This window comes from Suncus etruscus, chromosome 1 (assembly GCF_024139225.1).
Source record: "Suncus etruscus isolate mSunEtr1 chromosome 1, mSunEtr1.pri.cur, whole genome shotgun sequence".
Taxonomy (NCBI): Eukaryota; Metazoa; Chordata; class Mammalia; order Eulipotyphla; family Soricidae; genus Suncus; species Suncus etruscus.
Genome location: NC_064848.1, coordinates 42320923 through 42341685, shown reverse-complemented (window position 1 = coordinate 42341685; position 20763 = coordinate 42320923).

Here is a 20763-nt window from a genome sequence, read left to right as displayed (position 1 = left end):
AACATAAAGCCAGGAGTAACCCCTGAGCACTGCCGGGTGTGAATCCCTCCCCCCAAAGAAATAATCAATCCTTGTGATGTGTGGTTAGTCCCAAGAGTAACTACCTAGATTTCATAGGGAAGCAGCATTCATTTCTCTCTGACTTCTAAATAGCCTAGGACACACTGCAGTCCCATGCATATTACGTCTGATCCCAGGGTCTTTGCTGGCCTTGCACACTGGCTGAAACCATAGTTTTCTGCTGAATCTGTTTCTTGAACTTCTCAATATTCTGGTCACTATAGTGTACAGCTCTGTGATAAAGGAATTGCTCCTGCAGGTAACCTATATGGTTGAATGTTAAAAACAGACCAGGGCTCCTGTTTGCCCTAATTCAGATCTCGCACTTCCCACCAGCTGCATACCTTTTCAGCTTTAGTCTTGTCATGCCCATTATCTGAGACAGAGTCCAGAGTCTTTCATAGGTGTCTTTATCAGAGTTCACAAACATAGGAGCCAGAGCAATAGCACCACAGGTAAGGCATTTGCCCTTGCACGGGGGACAATCCAGATTCGACCTCCAGTATCCCATCTGGGACCCCGAGCTTGCCAAGTATGACCCCAAAATCTAAAAAAAAAAAAATGCGTAGCATATTCCTTCCTTTATTCCTGCTGGTTCTAGTTCCCTGAATGAACCTTAAGTGATGCAGTTTCTTACAATATATCATGAATATTTTATGAATATTAATGTATCCAATTTGTGGCTATTAGAGGTAATGAGGACTTGGATGGCATAAATCATTAAACTTATAGGCAATTAAATGTCCCATTCATAAATAAGACAATTTATCTTAAAGAAAAAGATGAATAGGGGCTGGAGAGATAGCATGGAGGTAGGGTGTTTGCCTTTCATGCAGAAGGTCATCAGTTCGATTCCGGCTTTCCATATGGTTCCCCATGCCTGCCAGGAGCAATTTCTGAGCATGGAGCCAGGAGTTTCCCCTGAGCACTGCCAGGTGTGACCCAAAACACATACACACACACACACAAACACACACACACACATGCACACACAAAAGATGAATAACTTTAGCATATGTTTAGATAACACATGGGGTTAGCATTTGTTCAGATAACACATGGTCTCTTAAGAAATTAAGGTAACTGCAGAAAAATATCTTTCCAAAAATCTTACTTTAAAACCGATAAGAAAGGGAACCGGAGTGATAGCACATTGGTTTGGCATTTACCTTGCATGCAACCAACACAGGGTGGACCCCAGTTCAAATCCTGATATCCCATATGGTCCCCTGAGCTTGCCAAGAGTGACTTTTGAGTGCTGCCGGGTGTGACCCCAAAATAAACAAACAAAATAAACCCAAAAAACAAAATAAATCGTTAAGAAGAGGGTCAGAAGCCAGAGAGATAGCATAGCAATAGGGCATTTGCCTTGCAAGTAGCCAATTCAGGATGGACCGCGGTTCCAATTCCGGCACCCCATATGGTCCCCTGAGCCTGCCAGGGGCATTTTTGAGCGCAGAGCCAGGATTAACCCCCTGAGCACTGCTGGGTGTGACCCAAAAATAAAAAAAATGAAGAAGAAGAAGAAGAAGAAGAAGAAGAAGAAGAAGAAGAAGAAGAAGAAGAAGAAGAAGAAGAAGAAAAGGAGGAGGAAGATGGAGAAGAAGAAGAAGAAGAAGAAGAAGAAGAAGAAGAAGAAGAAGAAGAAGAAGAAGAAGAAGAAGAAGAAAAGGAGGAGGAAGATGGAGAAGAAGAAGAAGAAGAAGAAGAAGAAGGAAGAAGAAGAAGAAGAAGAAGGAAGAAGAAGAAGAAGAAGAAGAAGAAGAAGAAGAAGAAGAAGAAGAAGAAGAAGAAGAAGAAGAAGAAGAAGAAGAAGAAGAAGAAGAAGAAGAAGGGGCCGGAGAGATAGCATGGAGGTAAGGTGTTTGCCTTTCATGCAGGAGGTCATCGGTTGGAATCCCGGCGTCCCATATGGTCCCCCGTGCCTGCCAGGAGCAATTTCTGAGCCTGGAGCCAGGAATAACCCCTGAGCACTGCCAGGTGTGACCCAAAAAACCACAAAAAAAAAGAAGAAGAAGAAGAAGAAGAAGAAGAAGAAGAAGAAGAAGAGAAGAAGAAGAAGAAGAAGAAGAAGAAGAAGAAGAAGAAGAAGAAGAAGAAGAAGAAGAAGAAGAAGAAAAAGAAGAAAAGGGGCCCAGAGAGATAGTACAGCGGTATTTGCCTTGCAAGCAGCTGATCCAGGACCAAAGGTGGTTGGTTCGAATCCCGGTGTCCCATATGGTCCCCCGTGCCTGCCAGGAGCTATTCCTTTCTTTTTTTTTTTTTACCCCCCCCCCAGGAGCTATTTCTGAGCAGACAGCCAGGAGTAACCCCTGAGCACTGCCGGGTGTGACCCAAAAATAAAAAAAATGAAGAAGAAGAAGAAGAAGAAGAAGAAGAAGAAGAAGAAGAAGAAGAAGAAGAAGAAGAGAAGAAGAAGAAGAAGAAGAAAAGGAGGAGGAAGATGGAGCAGAAGAAGAAGAAGAAGAAGAAGAAGAAGAAGAAGAAGAAGAAGAAGAAGAAGAAGAAAAGGAGGAGGAAGATGGAGAAGAAGAAGAAGAAGAAGAAGAAGAAGGAGAAGAAGAAGAGTAGAAGAAGAAAGAAGAGAGAAGAAGATGAAGAAGAAGAAGAAGAAGAAGGAGGAGGAGGAGGAGGAGGAAGATGAAGAAGAAGAAGAAGAAGAAGAAGAAGAAGAAGAAGAAGAAGAAGAAGAAGAAGAAGAAGAAGAAGGAGGAGGAGGAGGAGGAGGAAGAAGAAGAAGAAGGAAGAAGAAGAAGAAGGAAGAAGAAGAAGAAGAAGAAAGAAGAAGAAGAAGAAGAAGAAGAAGAAGAAAGAAGAAGAAGAAGAAGAAGAAGAAGAAGAAGAAGAAGAAGAAGAAGAAGAAAAGGGCCCAGAGAGATAGTACAGCGGTATTTGCCTTGCAAGCAGCTGATCCAGGACCAAAGGTGGTTGGTTCGAATCCCGGTGTCCATATGGTCCCCCGTGGCCTGCCAGGAGCTTTCCTTTCTTTTTTTTTTTACCCCCCCCCCAGGAGCTATTTCTGAGCAGACAGCCAGGAGTAACCCCTGAGCACCGCCAGGTGTGGCCCAAAAACCAAAAAGAAGAAGAAGAAGAAGAAGAAGAAGAAGAAGAAGAAGAAGAAGAAGAAGAAGAAGAAGAAGAAGAAGAAGAAGAAGAAGAAGAAGAAGAAGAAGAAGAAGAAGAGAAGAAAGAGGAGAAAGAAGGAGGAGGAGGAAGAAGGAGGAGGAGGAAGAGAAGAAGAAAGAAAGAAGAGGAGGAGGAGAAGAGGAGGAGAAGAAAAAGAAAAGAAGAGAAGAAGAGGAGGAGGAGAAGAGAAGAAGAGAAGGAGGAGAAGAAGAGAAGAGGAGGAGAAGAAGAGAAGAAGAGGAGGAGGAGGAGAGAAGAGGAGGAGGAGAAGAGAAGAAGAGGAGGAGAAGGAAGAAGAGAAGAAGAGGAGGAGAAGAAGAAAAGAAAGAAGAGGAGGAGAAGAAGAAGAGGAGGAGGAGGAGGAGAAGAAGAAGAAAAGAGAAGAAGAAGGAAGAGGAGGAGGAGAAGAAAAGAAGAGAAGGAGAAGAGGAAGGAGAAGAAGAGGAGAAGAAGATGAGGAGAAGAGGAGAAGAAGAAAAGAAGAGATGGGCCGGAGAGATAGCATGGAGGTAAGGCGTTTGCCTTTCATGCAGGAGGTCATCGGTTCGAATCCCCGCGTCCCATATGGTCCCCCGTGCCTGCCAGGAGCAATTTCTGAGCCTGGAGCCAGGAATAACCCCTGAGCACTGCCGGGTGTGACCCAAAAACCCAAAAAAAAAAAGAAAAGAAAAGAAAAGAAGAGAAGGAGAAGAAGAAAAGAAGAAGAAAGAAGGAAGAAGAGAAGAGGAGAAGAAGAAGAGGAGGAGAGGAGGAGAAGAAAAGAAGAAGAGGAGGAGGATAAGAAGAAGGAAGAAGAGGAGAAGAAGAGGAGGAGGAGAAGAAAAGAAGAAAGAAGGAGGAAGAAGAAGAAAGAAGGAAGAAGAAGAAGAAGAAAGAGAAGGAGAAGAAGAAGAAGAAAGGAAGAAGAAAAAAGAAAGGAAGAAGAAGAAAGAAGAAAAGAAGAAGGAAGAAGAAGAAGGAGGAGGAGGAGGAGGAGAAGGAGGAGGAGGAGGAGGAGGAGGAGGAGGAACAATAATACAACAAATAGGGTACATAGCAAAGATGGGTTCAATCCCCTGCATTCTATATGGTCCTGAGACCCCCAGGAGTTATTCCAGAGTACAGCACCAGAAGTAACCTCTGAGCATCACTTGATATGGTCCCAAAATACAAACAAACAAAAAACTGTTAAGAAGACAAGGCAGTGAGTGCTCTGGGAACTCATGGCTCTATGTTCAGGGATCACTCCTAAAAGTGCTTCAAGGACCATAAATAATATCAAAGGTTGAACCAAGATTGACCACGTGTAAACGGAGGCCTTAACCCCTGTGCTATCTCTCTAGATCTATATATGTATTTTGTTTTGGTTTTGTGGTTTATTTTGGGGGGAACACTTGGCAGGTGAGGGATTACTTTTGGCTCTGAGCCAGATCACTCCTCGAGGGCTCTGGGAACCATATGGGATGCTGGATATGGAAACTGTTCATTGTGTGCAAGGCAACACCCTACCCACTGTACTATTGGTCCTATGTGCATTTTTGTTTTTTGTTTTTGGGTCACACCCAGCAGCGCTCAAGGGTTACTCCTGGCTCTAGGCTCAGAAATCGCCCCTGGCAGGATCAGGGGACCATATGGGATGCCGGGATTCTAACCACCATCCTTCTGCATGCAAGGCAAACACTTTACCTCCATGATATCTCTCCGAGCCCCCTATGTGTATTTTTAATATAGGATTTAGGTTGAGTCTTCCTTTAGTTAAACATTTTTATGATTTAAATTTTCAAAATCTCTAGCATTTCTTTTATTTTTTTTTTTTGGTTTTTGGGCCACACCCGGCGATGCTCAGGCGTTACTCCTGGCTGTCTGCTCAGAAATAGCTCCTGGCAGGCACGGGGGACCATATGGGACACCGGGATTCGAACCAACCACCTTTGGTCCTGGATCGGCTGCTTGCAAGGCAAACGCCGCTGTGCTATCTCTCCGGGCCCTAGCATTTCTATTAACCCAGTAAATTATGATTTTCATAGGTGGCCCTACTCCAAGCATAATAATGTTTGCTAAATAAATGCATTAATTGATGCTTTGGTGAGACTGGCGCTTTTGAGCCACACTGAGTATTTCTCAGGAGCTGCTTTCAACAACTCCTTGCTCAGGGGTTACTCCTGGTGCTCAGGAGACCTATGCTGTGCTGGAATCAAATCTAGGCATCCTAGGGTTCTCTCCTAAGCACAGAGTCAACAATAGACCCTGAGCCTTCAGTATAAACCCAAAAAAGTAAGCTCCCCCGAAAAAGAGAATAAAGAAGCTGGCATAAGTTGGAATGGAATGGCAACAACTAGAAGCCACATTCAGGTACAATATACATCAAACAAGGTACAGATTCAGATTGATTATGTCGGCAGATCTGTTCTTCAGATTCGGTTGAAAAACGATACAAGGACAAAGGAAGCCAGGAATTTAAAATAATGTCAAGTCCCTATGTTCAAAAAAATCCCAAGGAAAATATTAGCTGACATTTGAGAAATATACTATGAATCAACTAAACAGCTTTTCATCACAACTGCTAACTCATCAAGACTCATTTCCAAAAGTTTGCTTCAAGAGCCAATTAATACCAAGCTAATTTATTGCCAGCTTCTCATTCCCAACCATTTCCAACCTCACAAGCCTTGCCTGCCTTAAAATACTCAGTCCAGGAGCTGAAGCGGTGGCGCAGCGAGAGGGTGTTTGCCTTGCTGACCTAGGACATGGCTGACCTAGAAGGAACCAAGGTTCGATCCCCAGCATCCCATATGGTCCCCCAAGCCAGGAGCGATTTCTGAGCGCATAGCCAGGAGTAATCCCTGAACATCACAGGGTGTGGCCAAAAGAAATCCTCAGTCCAGATTCTCAATTTCTAGAAATAGCTTTCACAAATGTCCTTTTGAGGAGGGACTTTTGCACTCTGTCACATTAATGTTTTTCATAAAGCAAATGTACTTCAAACAGCATTTCTTTTTTTTTCTTTATTTATTTATTTATTTATTTTTGGTTTTTGGGCCACACCCAGTGATGCTCAGGGGTTACTCCTGGCTGTCTGCTCAGAAATAGCTCCTGGCAGGCACAGGGGGGCCATATGGGACACCGGGAATCGAACCAACCACCTTTGGTCCTGGATCAGCTGCTTGCAAGGCAAACACCGCTGTGCTATCTCTCCGGGCCCTTGGATCCACAGGTTTTGTACGTGTTGTGTGTGCTAGAAAGAGCAATAATTAAAAGAGAAAATAAAGAAATACATAATACATAGCATGCCAGATGGGAATAAGTGTTATGGAGGGAAGAATAGACGAATAGACCAAGAGGTGGGAAAGGGAGAGTGTGCGTTTGGAAGTGGGGGGCAGGTAGATTGTTCCCATTTTAGAGGAGGTAATTGGAAAGGACTCCCAGAGTGAATGACATTTCAGCAAAGACCTGTAGGTGGTGTATGAGCAAGCAGGAAGCTATTTAGGGTAAGAGCAGTTCAGAAAGAAGGACTAGCAATTGCAAAGCTTGTGAAGTATGTCAGAAGGGGGCCAGTAGAAGAAAGACTGAGTGCCATGCAGGCTGATGATGAAGAAAGTGATCCAAGTTCAATCCCCAGCACCTAGTATGGTCCTCCCAGCACTGCCAGGAGTGATCCCTGGGTACAGAGCTTTACTCTGGCCCACTGTATGTGGCCCAAAAGCAAAACAAAACAAAACAAAACAATATCTCTTAATAAAATGAGAATAGGAGGAACTTAACTCAACAGTGAAATCCACGTCCCACAAACCCACAGCTAACCTCATTCTCAATTGTGAAAAACTGGTCAGGTACAGGCAAGAACAACTTCTATTTTCATCACTCTTTTTTTTTTTTTTTTTTTTGAAGTCACACCCATCAGTACTCAGGAGTTACTTCTTCCTCTATGCTCAGGGATCACTCCTGGTGGGACTCAGAGTACCAAAAGGGCTGCTCAGGATCACAGTCCAGTAGGCTGCATGCAAAGCAAACACCCTACCTGCTGTACTACTTACTACTAGGGTCTCCTAATTTTGCCTCTCATGTTAAGTAAGTAAAGGGAAACTACTAAAATTTGAACAGACCCATAAAACTCCCTAAATAGCTGAAGTGATACTGAGAAAAAGAGTAGATGCAATGCATCCTTTTACTTTATAGTATAAAGTCAGAATAATCAAAACAGGATGATTCTGATATCAGAACCATAGTAGAGTGGGTAGGAAGGGCTCTTGTCTTGCACTCTGTTGACCAGGATTTGATCCTAGGCATTCCACATGGTCCTCTGAGCACCACCAACTGTGCTCCCCACATCAAAGAAAAAAAAAAAACCAGTATGGTACTGAAATGACAAATGCTGACTGATCTCACTTAGATATGGTACATAAAGAAACAAAGAAAGGGAATAAATGACCAATGAAAACAAACCCTCTAACTGACAAAACTAAGAGTGCCACATGAGGAGTAGGGAGTGGGCGGCAGAGTGGGGAGTGAAACAGAGAGAAGTGGTGGGGCTTTGACACTTTGATGGTAATGGAGGTACAGTCATTTTGGACACCAAAAGCATAAATATTAGCACCATTGTAAAATATGTTACTTTAGTGATAATTTGAAGGTTAAAAGAATAATACAGGATACTTAGAAATTATTCATTTTAATATATTCATTAGTCAATTTATGAGAGTTAAAAATTAAATCTAATATATATCTAGTTAATTCTCCTAAATACCTTAGTAATAAGTATATTGCCTTTAATAATGATAATTAACTTTTTTGAGTTTTAGTAGTTAGAACTCACTCTGTTTCTTAGTTGACTATGTTAGGTGAGTGCTCAGATTAATTGTTTTCTTTGTTTGAATTTGTAATTGGTTTATAGGCAAGACCTGGTGGTGCTTAGGGGTTACTCATGGTTCTAGGCTCAGAAAATATTTCTGGTGGGCTTGGGGGACCATATGAGATGCTGGTGATTGAACCTGAGTCAGCCAGATGCAAAGCAAGCACCATACATGCTATATTATCACTTTGGCACACTTAGATCAGTTTTGGATATATGAACTTACCTTATTTATTATACTAAAGTGGAATAATCCTTGGTTTACTCCCTCAACGACATTTCATTGTTTTTGTTTTTTTGTTTTTGGGCAACACCCTGTGACACTCAGGGGTTACTCCTGGCTATGCACTTAGGAATCGCTCCTGGTTAGGGGACCATATGGGATGCCAGAGGATCAAACCATGGTCAATCCTAGGTCAGACACGTGCAAGGCAAACACCTTACCACTGAGCCACTGCTCTGGCCCCTTAACATTTCATTTTGACACATTACCTATTAGTAGTTATTTTTATTTTAAAGAACTTTTTCTCTAACTTCCTTTCTGTGTACCTCATGCTAGGGACAGAACCCAGGACAGATGCATGTGAGGCATGCAGTCTGCCATTGAGCCACATCTATTACTTCTCCCCCCCCCCCCCCCCGCCGCCGCCTCGTCCCGACTCCCACATCTATTACTTCTAATGTCCTGGTTTTTTTTTCCACTAAAAATCTATTTTTAGAGAATATGGAAGAAGTAAAATGGTGGGATGTAACCAAAATTTTCAAAAGTAAGTTTTTTCCCATGGTCTTTTTAAAATGTTTTCCGTGGGGGGTGGTGGAGAGATATCATGGAGGTAGGGCATTTGCCTTGCATGCAGAAGGATGGTAGTTCGAATCCCATCATCCAATATGGTCCCTCAAGCCTACCAGGAGCGATTTCTGAGTCAGGAGTAACCCCTGAGTGCTGCCAGGTGTGACCCAAAACAGCAAGAAAAAAAAAAAAAAAGAAAAAGTCAAAAAATTTATTCCTAATTCAATAGCAGAAATGTATTGTCTGATATGTGTGTAAGTATATGTGTATATGTGGTGCTCACATGTGGACTCACACCTGCACAAAGCCAAATTACATGCCATTAGATAGTAATATATATATATGTATATATATATACATATATATATATATATATATATGTATGTATATATTGGTTTTTGGGTCACACCTGGCAGGCTCAGGGGACCATATGGGATGCCGGGATTCGTACCACCGTCCTTCTATATCTAAGGCAAACGCCTTGCCACTGTGAGATAGTAATATTTTTATCTTCAATTTTATTTTTATTTTTTGGTTTTTGGACCACACCTGGCTAGACACAAGGGTAATTCCTTACTCTGCTCTCAGAAATCACTCCTGGCGGGCTCAGGGAACCATAGAGGAAGCAGAGATTGAACCCAGATCAGTGGACTGCATGGCAAAAGCCCTATCCATTATGCTATTGTCTCGGCCCCAAATTCAATCTTCATTTTAGGAAAAATTTCCCTTCTTTCACACCTTATGGAATATAGTTTTTGGTGGAGTGCCTACTATTTTGTTGTTGATGATGTTGTTTGTTTTGGGGTCACATCTGGCGGTGCTCAGGGGTTACTCCTGGATCTAAACTCAGAAATCATTCCTAGCAGGCTCAGGAGACCATATGGAATACCAGAAATCGATTTGGGGTCTGTCCATGGTTGGAAGCGTGCAAGGCAGATGCCCTACCACTGTGCTATCACTCTAGCCCCTGGAATGCCTACTTTTATGAAAGCATATTCCTTCTCTCCTTTTATACTCACTTCTGGAAGTAGAAGGTAGAAATAAGTATATAATTAGTACTTAACTTTTGCTATTGTAAGGTGACTTCATGCTCTCTGGGTCTAGAAAATTTACCCATAAGTGTAAATTCCTTAATAGAAATACTACAAATACATAGAAAGGGCACATGTTGTATAGCTCAGTGCTACTCTCAGTGCAAAATGAGAACCCAAAACAAAAAACAGACTAGGGCTGAGAGATAATACAGCAAGTAAGGCACTTGCCTTGCACGTGGCTACCTGTGTTCAATCCCAGGGATTCCATATGATTCCCCAAGTCCTGCCAAGAGTGATTCCTAAACACAGAACTAGCCCTGAGCATCGCTATGTATAGCCCCCAAACAAAAACAATAAAAGCAAAACTTTCTGTCTGTCTGTCTGTCTGTCTGTCTCTGTCTGTCTCTGTCTCTCTCTCTCTCTCTCTGTCTCTCTCTGTCTCTCTCTCTCTGTCTCTCTCTCTCTCTCTCTCTCTCTCTCTCTCTCTCTCTCTCTCTCTCTCTCTCTCCCCCCCAGGATTAAGAAAACAAGATAGGGCCCGGAGAGATAGCACAGCGGTGTTTGCCTTGCAAGCAGCCAATACAGGACCAAAGGTGGTTGGTTCGAATCCCGGTGTCCCATATGGTCCCCTCTGCCTGCCAGGAGCTATTTCTGAGCAGACAGCCAGGAGTAACCCCTGAGCAACGCCGGCTGTGGCCCAAAAACTAAAACAAAGAAAACAAGACAGACATAATATGGAGTCAGGGGACTCCCAGCCTCGTGGACAGAGCACCTAACTGTCCTCCACATATGATATTTATTGTACAGTGTTAATCTACATAGGAGGAAGAGCAGATGTTGCTAAGAGACAAAAGTACCTATCTAATGCTAACCAAGCTTAAGTGGGTTTATACATCTCAAAAGGGGTGTGTAAAGGGAAGAGGAAGCTAGAGCAAAGACAATCCATGGATTGTCTTTCTCTGGGAGAGATGGCAGACAAAAGTGAATATTGGACCCTCATCAACAAAGCATTGCTGAAGCCTGAGTTCAAATAATTCAAATTAAGAATCCTTAAATCATCTCTTTCTGCCACTCTCCATGGACTATTAACTCTCTAGCTAAGCTTATTTATTTATTTATTTATAATATTGTTTATATATTTATAATATATAATATTGTTACAGAGGGGTATCATGCCTATCATTTTATCTCCTTTCAGCACCAAGTTTTGTCCAGTGTGATAATTTTCAACTATCATTGTAACAGTGGTCCTTTCTTTGTCCTAACTTCATTCCCACCACTTTTGGGGCAAGCTTCCTAGTATAGACTGTTCCTCTTGGCCCTCATCGCTATTGTCTCTGGATATTATTACCATACTATCTTCTTTTATAATATTCCACAAATGAGTGTAATCATTCTATGTCTATCCTTTTCTCTCTGACTCATTTTGCTCAGCACAATACTTTCTGTATCCATCCGTGCATAAGTGAGTTTTATGACTTCCTATGTCCTGACAGCTGTGTAGTATTCCATTGAACAAAATTACCACAGATTCTTTATTCATTTGTTCTCAGACACTTAGGTTGTTTTCAGATTCTAACTATTGTGAATAGTGCTCTGATGAGCATAAAAATGTATGGGCCCGGGGACATAGCACAGCGGCGTTTGCCTTGCAAGCAGCCGATGCAGGACCAAAGGTGGTTGGTTCGAATCCCGGTGTCCCATATGGTCCCCCATGCCTGCCAGGAGCTATTTCTGAGCAGACAGCCAGGAGTAAGCCCTGAGCACTGCTGGGTGTGGCCCAAAACCCCAAAAAAAAAAAAATGTAGAGAGGGGCTGGAGAGATAGGATGGAGGTAGGGTGTTTGCCTTTCATGCAGAAGGATGGTGGTTTGAATCCTGGCATCCCATATGGTCCCCCAAGCCTGCCAGGGGCGATTTCTGAGCGCAGAGCCAGGAGTAATCCCTGAGCAAAGCCGGGTGTGACCCAAAACACACACACACACACACATACACACACACACATGTAGAGAGTTGGAGGTGGAGAGATAGCATGGAGGTAGGGTATTTGTTTTGCATGCAGAAGGATGGTGGTTCAAATCCCGGTATCCCATATGGTCCCTCCCCCCAAGCCTGCCAGGATTGATTTCTTAGTGTAGAGCCAGGAGTGACCCCTGAGCGCTGCTGGGTGTGATCCAAAAAAAACAAAAACAAAACAAAAAAAGTAGAGAGTTTCTTCTACATTGAGTTTCTGTGTATATTTCTACGAATGGTATTTCTAGGTCATATTGAAGCTAAATTTCTAGCTTTTTGAGCAATATCCATATTGTTTTCCAAAAAGGTGAATTCTTTTCAATTGTTCTCAGTGCTCATCTCTAGGATTTGTCGTGAACTGGTAGTAAGCACATTTTATTTTAGCAGATGTAGCAGTATGTTACTGAGAGCCAGGAGCTGGAAAAATAATTGGAATAAGGAGACTACACATTCTGCCAACATCTTTCCAATCCCTGACATCAGATATGGTTCCCTGACTAAGGGTGTGGCCCAAAGACCTCCCCTCCCAATTTAAATTTGTTAAGTCATAAGTCTTAAAATATAACTGAAAGTTTTCTAGGATTACTAATTACTTACTTCCAAATACATTGATTAGGGGCAGGAGAGATAGCATGAGGTAGGGCATTTGCCTTGCATGCAGAAGGACAGTGGTTTGAATCCCAGCATCCCATATGTCCCCCTGAAGGTTCAGGGGCGATTTCTGAGCATAGAGCCAGGAATAGTCCCTGAGCGCTCTGGGTGTGACCCAACCCCCCCAAAAAAAACCAAACAAACAAACAAAAAACAAAAACAAAACCCCACACAAAACAAAACAAAAATACCCAAAAACATTGATTAAAATATAGGATAAAAATTAATTAATGTTGGGGCTGGAGCGATAACACAGCATTAGGGTGTTTGCCTTGCCACACAGCTGACCTGGGATGGACCCAGGTTTGATTCCCAGCATTCCACAAGGTTTCCCCAAGCCTGCCAGGGGCGATTTCTGAGTGCAGAGCCAGGAGCAACCTCTGAGTGGTGCTGGGTGTGGCCCAAAAACAACAACAACAAAATTAAGTAATGTTTTCAATATTTGAGTAATGTTTTCAAATTGAGTGAGAATCAACAATATATTTGTATAACCTACCCCATCACATAATTTAAAATATTTTTCTTATTTTATCTTGAAAAATGTTTAAAATGTTCTACCTCCTAGTAAACAAATATTAAAATAAATGTTTTCTTTAAGATAGAATAGCAAGGGTTGGAGAGATAAAAGTCATTTGCCTTGCACATTAACAATCTTGGTTCAATCCCTGGACCTCAATGTTTCCCTAAGCCGGAGTGACTCCTGAGTACAGAGCCAGGAGTTAGCTCTGAACACTTTTTTATGTTTTTCAGAATGAGCATTAAGGGCTATCAGTAATGAATAATAGGGGCTATCAAATCATTATGACATTTATACTTTATTTACTTGTATTTATTTATTTTTGCCCATACCTGGCTATGCTTAAGTCTTAATCCTGGCTGTTGGATCAGGCATCACTCCTGGTGATTTTTGAGGATTGATTCTGAGTGGGCTGAGTACAAGTCAAATGCCCTAACCTTCTGTATCACCATTTGGCCCTTTATTTACATTTTTATTATATCCATATAACAGAGTTAGGGGAGCAGCTCAGGGATCTGAGGGCCACTCCCAGCAATATTTGGCCAATTTGGTTGAATTTTTCAGTGCCTCAGCTCCATAGGCCTAAGGTGCCAGGGACCACTAGACACACCTTGCAGTTCTTGGTGGGATCCCAGGACCAGAAATGGTGCTGGAATTTTTCAGGGGGTCTACCAGGGCTACACCAGTTGGTGCTTGGGTTGGGTTGGTTGGTGCGATACAGCTCCTAGCACATTTTGGAAAAACTATTTCCCTTTATTACACCATTGAATTGAAATGTTTTTATGCTAAACATATTTCAATGTTTTATGCTAAATGTTTTATGTTAAAATACTTTAGAAGAGTTAAATTTTATGTTGGAAATGTTAGGTTTCAACTTAAATGTTTAGTGAGGGAATTATAGAAGTAAAAGAATGTGATATCTTATCATCAACCACAAATAAAATTGGAATCAAACTAATGAAATCAGTGGTGTGAGGAATAAGTGGTTTAAGGATAACTAAGGAAGAAGTAACTAATAGAAAAAATGCACAAAAGTCTGAATTATGATTATAATAAAAAGTCCCAGATTGGAAATCTTGGAGATTAAAAAATATCATGCTAATAGAAGGGGCATTTTGAAGCAGGTACTAAAGATGTAATGATTTCTTTTCTTTTCTTTTTCTTTCTTTTTTTTTTGGATCACACCCAGCAGTATTTAGGGCTTATTCACAGCTCTGAGCTCAGAGATTACTCTTGTTGAGGCTCAGAAGACCACAAGGAGTGCCAAGGATTAAGCAGGTCAGTCACATAGCTACAGGCTAGGCAATTGTCCTACTTACTCTACATCACTCTGCCTCCGTACTGTTTTTTTTCTTTTTTTTTTTTTTGGTTTTTGGGCCACACCCAGCAATGCTCAGGGGTTACTCCTGGCTGTCTGCTCAGAAATAGCTCCTGGCAGGAACGGGGGACCATATGGGACACGGGGATTCGAACCAACCACCTTTGGTCCTGGATCGGCTGCTTGCAAGGCAAACGCCGCTGTGCTATCTCTCCGGGCCCTGTTTTTTTTTTTTTTTTCTTTTTACTATTATTTTGAGTTGTTTTTTTTTTTTTGTTTTTTTTTTTTTTATTTTGGTTTTTGGGCCACAGCTGGCGTTGCTCAGGGGTTACTCTTGGCTGTCTGCTCAGAAATAGCTCCTGGCAGGCACGGGGGACCATATGGGACACCGGGATTCGAACCAACCACCTTTGGTCCTGTATTGGCTGCTTGCAAGGCAAACACCGCAGTGCTATCTCTCCGGGCCCTGTTTTGAGTTATTTTTGGTGGGGGACTTCACCAGGCAGTGCATAGGGGTTACTGTCCCTGCCTCTGCACTCAGGAATTATTCTCTGTGGTGCTCGGGGGAATCATATGGGATGCACAGGATGGAACCCAGAGGAATCATATGGGATGTACAGGATGGAACCCAAGGATGCACAGGATGGAATCAATGTGCAAGGCAAACAAATTCCCTACCAGCTGTGCTGGTATAACTCTGCTCCCCCGTTTGTTTGTTGTTGTTGTTTTTGGTCACTCCCTGCCGCACACAGGCTCAGAAATCGCTCCTGGCTCAGGGACCATATGGAAATCTGGGGTTGGTGCGTGCAAGGCAAATGCCCTACCGCTGTGCTATCACTCTGGCCCCTCCCCATACGGTTTTTTAAAATTAGAATTCACATGCAGATAAAGGGTGTATAATAGCACAGTAGCACAGCGGTAGGGTGATTGCCTTGCACGCAGTTGACCCAGGACGGACCTGGATTTGATCCCCCGGGTCCCATTTGGTCCCCCGAGCCAGGAGTAATTTCTGAGAGCATAGATAGGAGTAACCCCTGAGTGTAATAAGGTGTGGCCCAAAATACAAAACAAAAAAGTCACAATGTTTCTGTACCAGAGTACAGCAGTAGGGAGTTTGCCTTGCATGAAGCTGACCTGAATTTGATTCCTGTCATCCCATAAGGTCCCCTGTGCCCTCCAGAAGTGATTTCTAACTGCTGAGCTAGGAGTAACCCCTGAGCACTGCCTGCAGTCGTGGCCCCAGAACAAAAAGGGAAACAATAGTGGAGCTAGAGAGATAGCATAGCAGTCAAGTGCTTGCTTTGCACGCAGCTGGCCTGGGTTTGAGGTAACTGGGAGGCTACCAGGAGTAAGCCTTTAGTACAACTAAGTGTAGCCCTGAATCTAAAAACAAACCAACCAAACAAAAATCAATATTTACAGAAATGCATAAATGGAGACTGAGGGATAAATCAAATATTTTTTTCATGAAGTGATTTCTTTTTTTTTTTAAGGGGGGGGGTCACTCCCGGCACCGCTCAGGGGCTACTCCTGGCTCTATGCTCAAAAAAAATCACTCCTGGCAGGCTCGGGGGGCCATAAGGGATGCCAGAAATCGAAACACCGTCTTTCTGCATGTAAGGCAAACACTCTATCTCCATGCTCTCTCTCCGGCCCCATCATGAAGTGATTTCTACACTTGAGAGGTTTGTATGCATTTGGACCATTCTTACTGATTCTCAGGGCTCACACCCGGTTCTTTGCTCAGGGATCACTGTTGCTGGGTATGGGGATCTTCTTGGGTGCCAAGAATCAAACTCAGGTTGGCTATGTGCAAGGCAACTGTACTATCACTTGTACTATTACTGTGGCTCTGAGTGTTGACCTTTAATACTTGAAAGTCACAAAATAAAAACAAAACATATACCTTAAAATTTATTCTTATTTTTTTCTCTGCCTAAATGAATGGTCCTGTGAGGGTTTTCACATGCCTCATTCTTGAATTCAGCAGGTATTTATTGAACAAAATTTAAGTGCTTGCTAAATTCCAAATACTGTGATTAAAATAGTACACAGGAGCTGGAGCGATAGCACAGTGGTAGGGCATTTGCCTTGCATGCAACTGACCCAGGACAGATCTCTGTTCGATCCTCGTCCCATATGGTCCTCCAAGCCAGGAGCAATTCTGAGTGCATAGTCAGAAGTAACCCCAGAGCGTCTCACAGGGTGTGGCCCCAAAACAAACAAAAACAAATAAATAAAATAGTATACAGTTTAAATAGTATAGAGACTAATAGAAAGACTATAAATAAGAAATTATTTCATAGTATTTAAGGTCAAAAATGAATTCTGTAAAACTAGAAGAAATCATTAGAAATAGCAACTTAAAGTTGGAGCGGGATAGATACATTTTCTTAGGAAATAGGAAGCAGGTTGTACTTCAAGTATAAAGGCTGAAAGTGAGAGAGTGCTGAGCAGATTTTACTTTTAGCATCTTTTTCTAGTTATAAGCTCTTCTGGCTCCTACTTCAACTAGACATGGGACAGTCACAAAGATAGGAATTTTAGAATAGAGGTGATTGGATGTTTTTGTAGCCATGGATCGGTGTTTAATTCAGGGCAAATGGGTGCATTTCTATTAGTTTTCTCATTTTTAAAAGAGGAATAGTAGCACCTGAGTTAAATAAGAGATTATAGAGGGTGGATGAGATAGTTATGGATTAAGGCTCTTCTTGCCTTGCACAGGCTGATCCAGGTTTGATCTCTGGTACTTCATATGGTCCTGTGAGCAAAAAGACTCCTGAGCACAGAGCCAGGAGCACATGAGCAGGTGTGGTCCCACTCTTATCCTTCCTCACTTCCTTCCCCCAAAGACTATAAATTAATTCCTTCTTCCATTTTTTTTTTTAGCTCTCTTTCCTTTCTTGCTTAGTTGTTTTTGGAAACTGCATTCTTTTCCTTACAACTTTCTTTTAGCTGCTCTAATAGCTATCCTGTTTCTTTTTCTGGCATCCCAACTCAGAACTTAAATTGGAGGAGGGCTAGTTCAGTCACAGCTGGAGAAGAGAATTGGCTCAAGAGTTTAAAAAAGCTCTCTAAGGATTTGATGAATCCATCCTTCCCTCCTTTCTCCTGACCCTCCCCCTTCAACCCAGAATTACAGCTCCCCAAGCTGTCGATTTTTGTTCTCTGGAGGCTTAAACTACCACCTGTTTCGCCTTGACTTATTGTTTAGAGGATATCACCTGCTCTCCAGACTACCACAAATTGAAATTGCCCAAACTTAAACATAGCCAGAACTAAGTTTGAGCTTTGTTTTTGCAACCAGGGACACAGACATTTTTTATGGTCCTTCTTTTTGTGTTTCTTTTCTGAGGATCCTCTACTCACAGGAACCACTTCCTTTTTGCTTTTGCTTAGAACAATGAATTATTCTTAAATACTAACTATAATTTATGATAGCTTTAACATCTGATCTTTAAATTCCTATTGTCTGAAGTATCTATCCTCCAAGACACCAGCAATTTCTTACACTAAAATTTGCATAAGATCTTCTTAAATGTAGATGCTAATTTAGCAGGAGGGGGTGAGGATGGGAGGTAGGGTTTCTTCTAACGAGCACCTGGACCTCACTAGGGGTTACAAAGCCTTATTGGGTTTGTTTACAACAAAGAGCTGAAATGGTTGCTGCAGAATAACTTGGCTTTACCTACACAGTATCTTCAACTGTTCAACTTTTACTATGATTTGTGACTAACACTTATTATTCCTTTGCGTACCAAACTGTGTCTTTTCAGTCGTTAGTCTTGACTAGCAGTGGGTTACCTTAGGCTTATAGTAGTGAGAACTAATGAAATAATGATTTTCATCTCCTTCTTGCTCAACAGCCAATAGAAGCTCCATAGTACACACATCAGATCAAAACTCTGATTCATGATTAAAAAAAACCTTCGAAAACATCTCTACTCTTTGCTCTTAGTAGGCAATTTCTTTTCTTTTCTTGCACCATTAGAACCTTTTTCATTGTGTAGAGATAATTTAGTCTCTGGAAAGTTGGATATCTTTTTTTTTTTTTTTACTCTTACTGAATGCCTCTTTTAAAAATTCTTTTTCTCTATTTAATAAAGCTTTTCCTATTGTTTTCCTTTTATTCCCAGCTTTAAGTGCTTCATTTAAAGGACTAAGTACTGATTAGGAAGGTACTGTTATACACTTTAATATTCTGAGGATTTATCATGTTTTCTTTCAAGTAGTATTTGTGCTTATTCATGGTTCTGGCTGCAGCACTTAATACTGCTTGACAGTGAAATACAGTAGGTACTGTTTTAGGAGCTCCATAAACAACAAAAAATTAAGATTAATTTTTATTACTATACAAAATGTCTTGTCACTTATAGTATTTGAAAACCTGGGTGGTTAACGGTTAAAATAAAATCAGCCTATTCCAGTAACAGATCAGTTAAAATATGAAAAGCATCAATTCACATCAAAAAGCTGGGAATATCTCTACCATCTAAACCTGTTAAACATGTACTTGCCAAAGAGTAAAACAAAAAACGCTTCTATAAATCTCTGGAAAGTATTTTAAGAGAAATAAACCTTTGTGGTTTCAGTCATTGTACAGTGTACTGTCTTCCAGCTCTACCAGTCTTATTGAGAAAAATAACATTTAGATGCAGTTAAAATATACGAAGGGCCTAAACCCACCACATCCTATCTAGAAAGACTTGAGCTTTCCTGTCATTGTTTTCTTCTTTTTTTTTTTTTCTTCTTCTTCTTCTTCTTCTTCTTCTTCTTCTTCTTCACATTTTGCAGTCGTTAGGGGGTTGGATTTTTCTTAAGCGTTCTTGGGACTGTTCAATGAAAAGAAATGAAACGGGGCTTTCTCAGATTACAGTTTCAAAGAAAGGGAGACCACAGGGCTGATTGAGCGAGGTGAAAGAGGCCTAGGGAGCTGCAACACCCTGCAAACCGCCTCATGCTCCGGTTTCATTTCAGGGGTTTCTCTCTGCAAGTTCTTTCTGGGGATTGGTGCAAACCGCGCAAGGGCACAGCACGAACGCCTCCCCATCCAGGAGAAACGATGGAAGAGCATGCCATTGAGGTTGCCAGGTTCTTCTTTCACACACACACACACACACACACACACACACACACACACACACACACACACACACACACACACACACACACACACACACACACACACACACACACACACACACACACACACACACCCCCCCGCCGAGGGCCCCTAAACGCCGTCCACAACAATCGTCCCCTCCCTCCCTGCACACACACACACACACACACACACACACACACACACACACACACACACACACACACACACACACACACACACACACACACCCCCGCCGAGGGCCCCTAAACGCCGTCCACAACAATCGTCCCCTCCCTCCCTGCCTCCCCGCCTTTTACATACAGTACACATACAAATACACACACGCAGAGCAGCCAGCAGGGGCGGGCAGGGCGCAACCATTCCGTGCACCGCAGGGCGGAGCGTCAGTAAGCTGGTTTGCTTTTTTTCCATTTTTTTTAATTATTTCATCCTGGCTTTTCTCTTCAGCAGGATTCGCAAATTTTCTTTGCACACATCTGGAGGGAGTCTTAGCCTGTCTGAGTTGAGTTTCGGAGAGCCACACCGCAGGCTGAAGCTGCGCGATCCCCCTCCTCCGCGGAGGCGCACTTGGTCCCGTCCCAGCGCTAGCGGGCGCCGAGCGGGAGCCGCGCGGGAGCAGCGCAGCAGCAGTAGCGACGGCGACGGCGGCGGCGGCAGCGGTTGCGATCCGACCCGGGAGCCGTTGAGACGCCTCTGCGGCAGCTGCGGCGGCGCGGGCGGCGGCTGGCGCGATCGCGGGCACCGGCGGCTGGGCCGCAACCGCAGCCTGAGTCTCAGTCCCCGACGCTCCGGCAGGTGAGCGCCCCGCCCCCCCTCGGGGCCTCCTCGGAGCAGGGGCTGGAGCCGGAGCCGGAGCAGGAGCAGAGCGGGGCCCAGCAGGAGGGAAGCGGCTTAAGGGGAGACCAGTGGGGTGTGCGTGAAGAAGGGAGGGGACGCACCCCTTTGCATTGCAGTCTTGGAAACAATTTTATTTTCCCTTCTGGCTAACACCCACCCCCAGAAAAAAGCCCCCCCCCGTTCTCTTGGGTCCGGGGGAGGGGAGCTGAGCATGCTAGATAGAGCATCTCTCTGCTTCAGGTGGTGCAAAGGTCTTGGGGCGCGGGCCCTGCAGAAGCCCCGAGGAGGGGCCGCGTGCAAGTGGGGGGGCAGATGGAGGGAGGAGAGGGAGGGAGGAAGGTCTCCCCCTCAGCAGGCCTTCCCTCCCTCCGCCCTCCTCCCCTTGGGTCCCCTCCTCGCCTCTCCAGCCCCTCCCTTCGCTGTCTTCGCCTTAACCGCCCCGGTGTTCTTCTGTTGCAGGAGCAT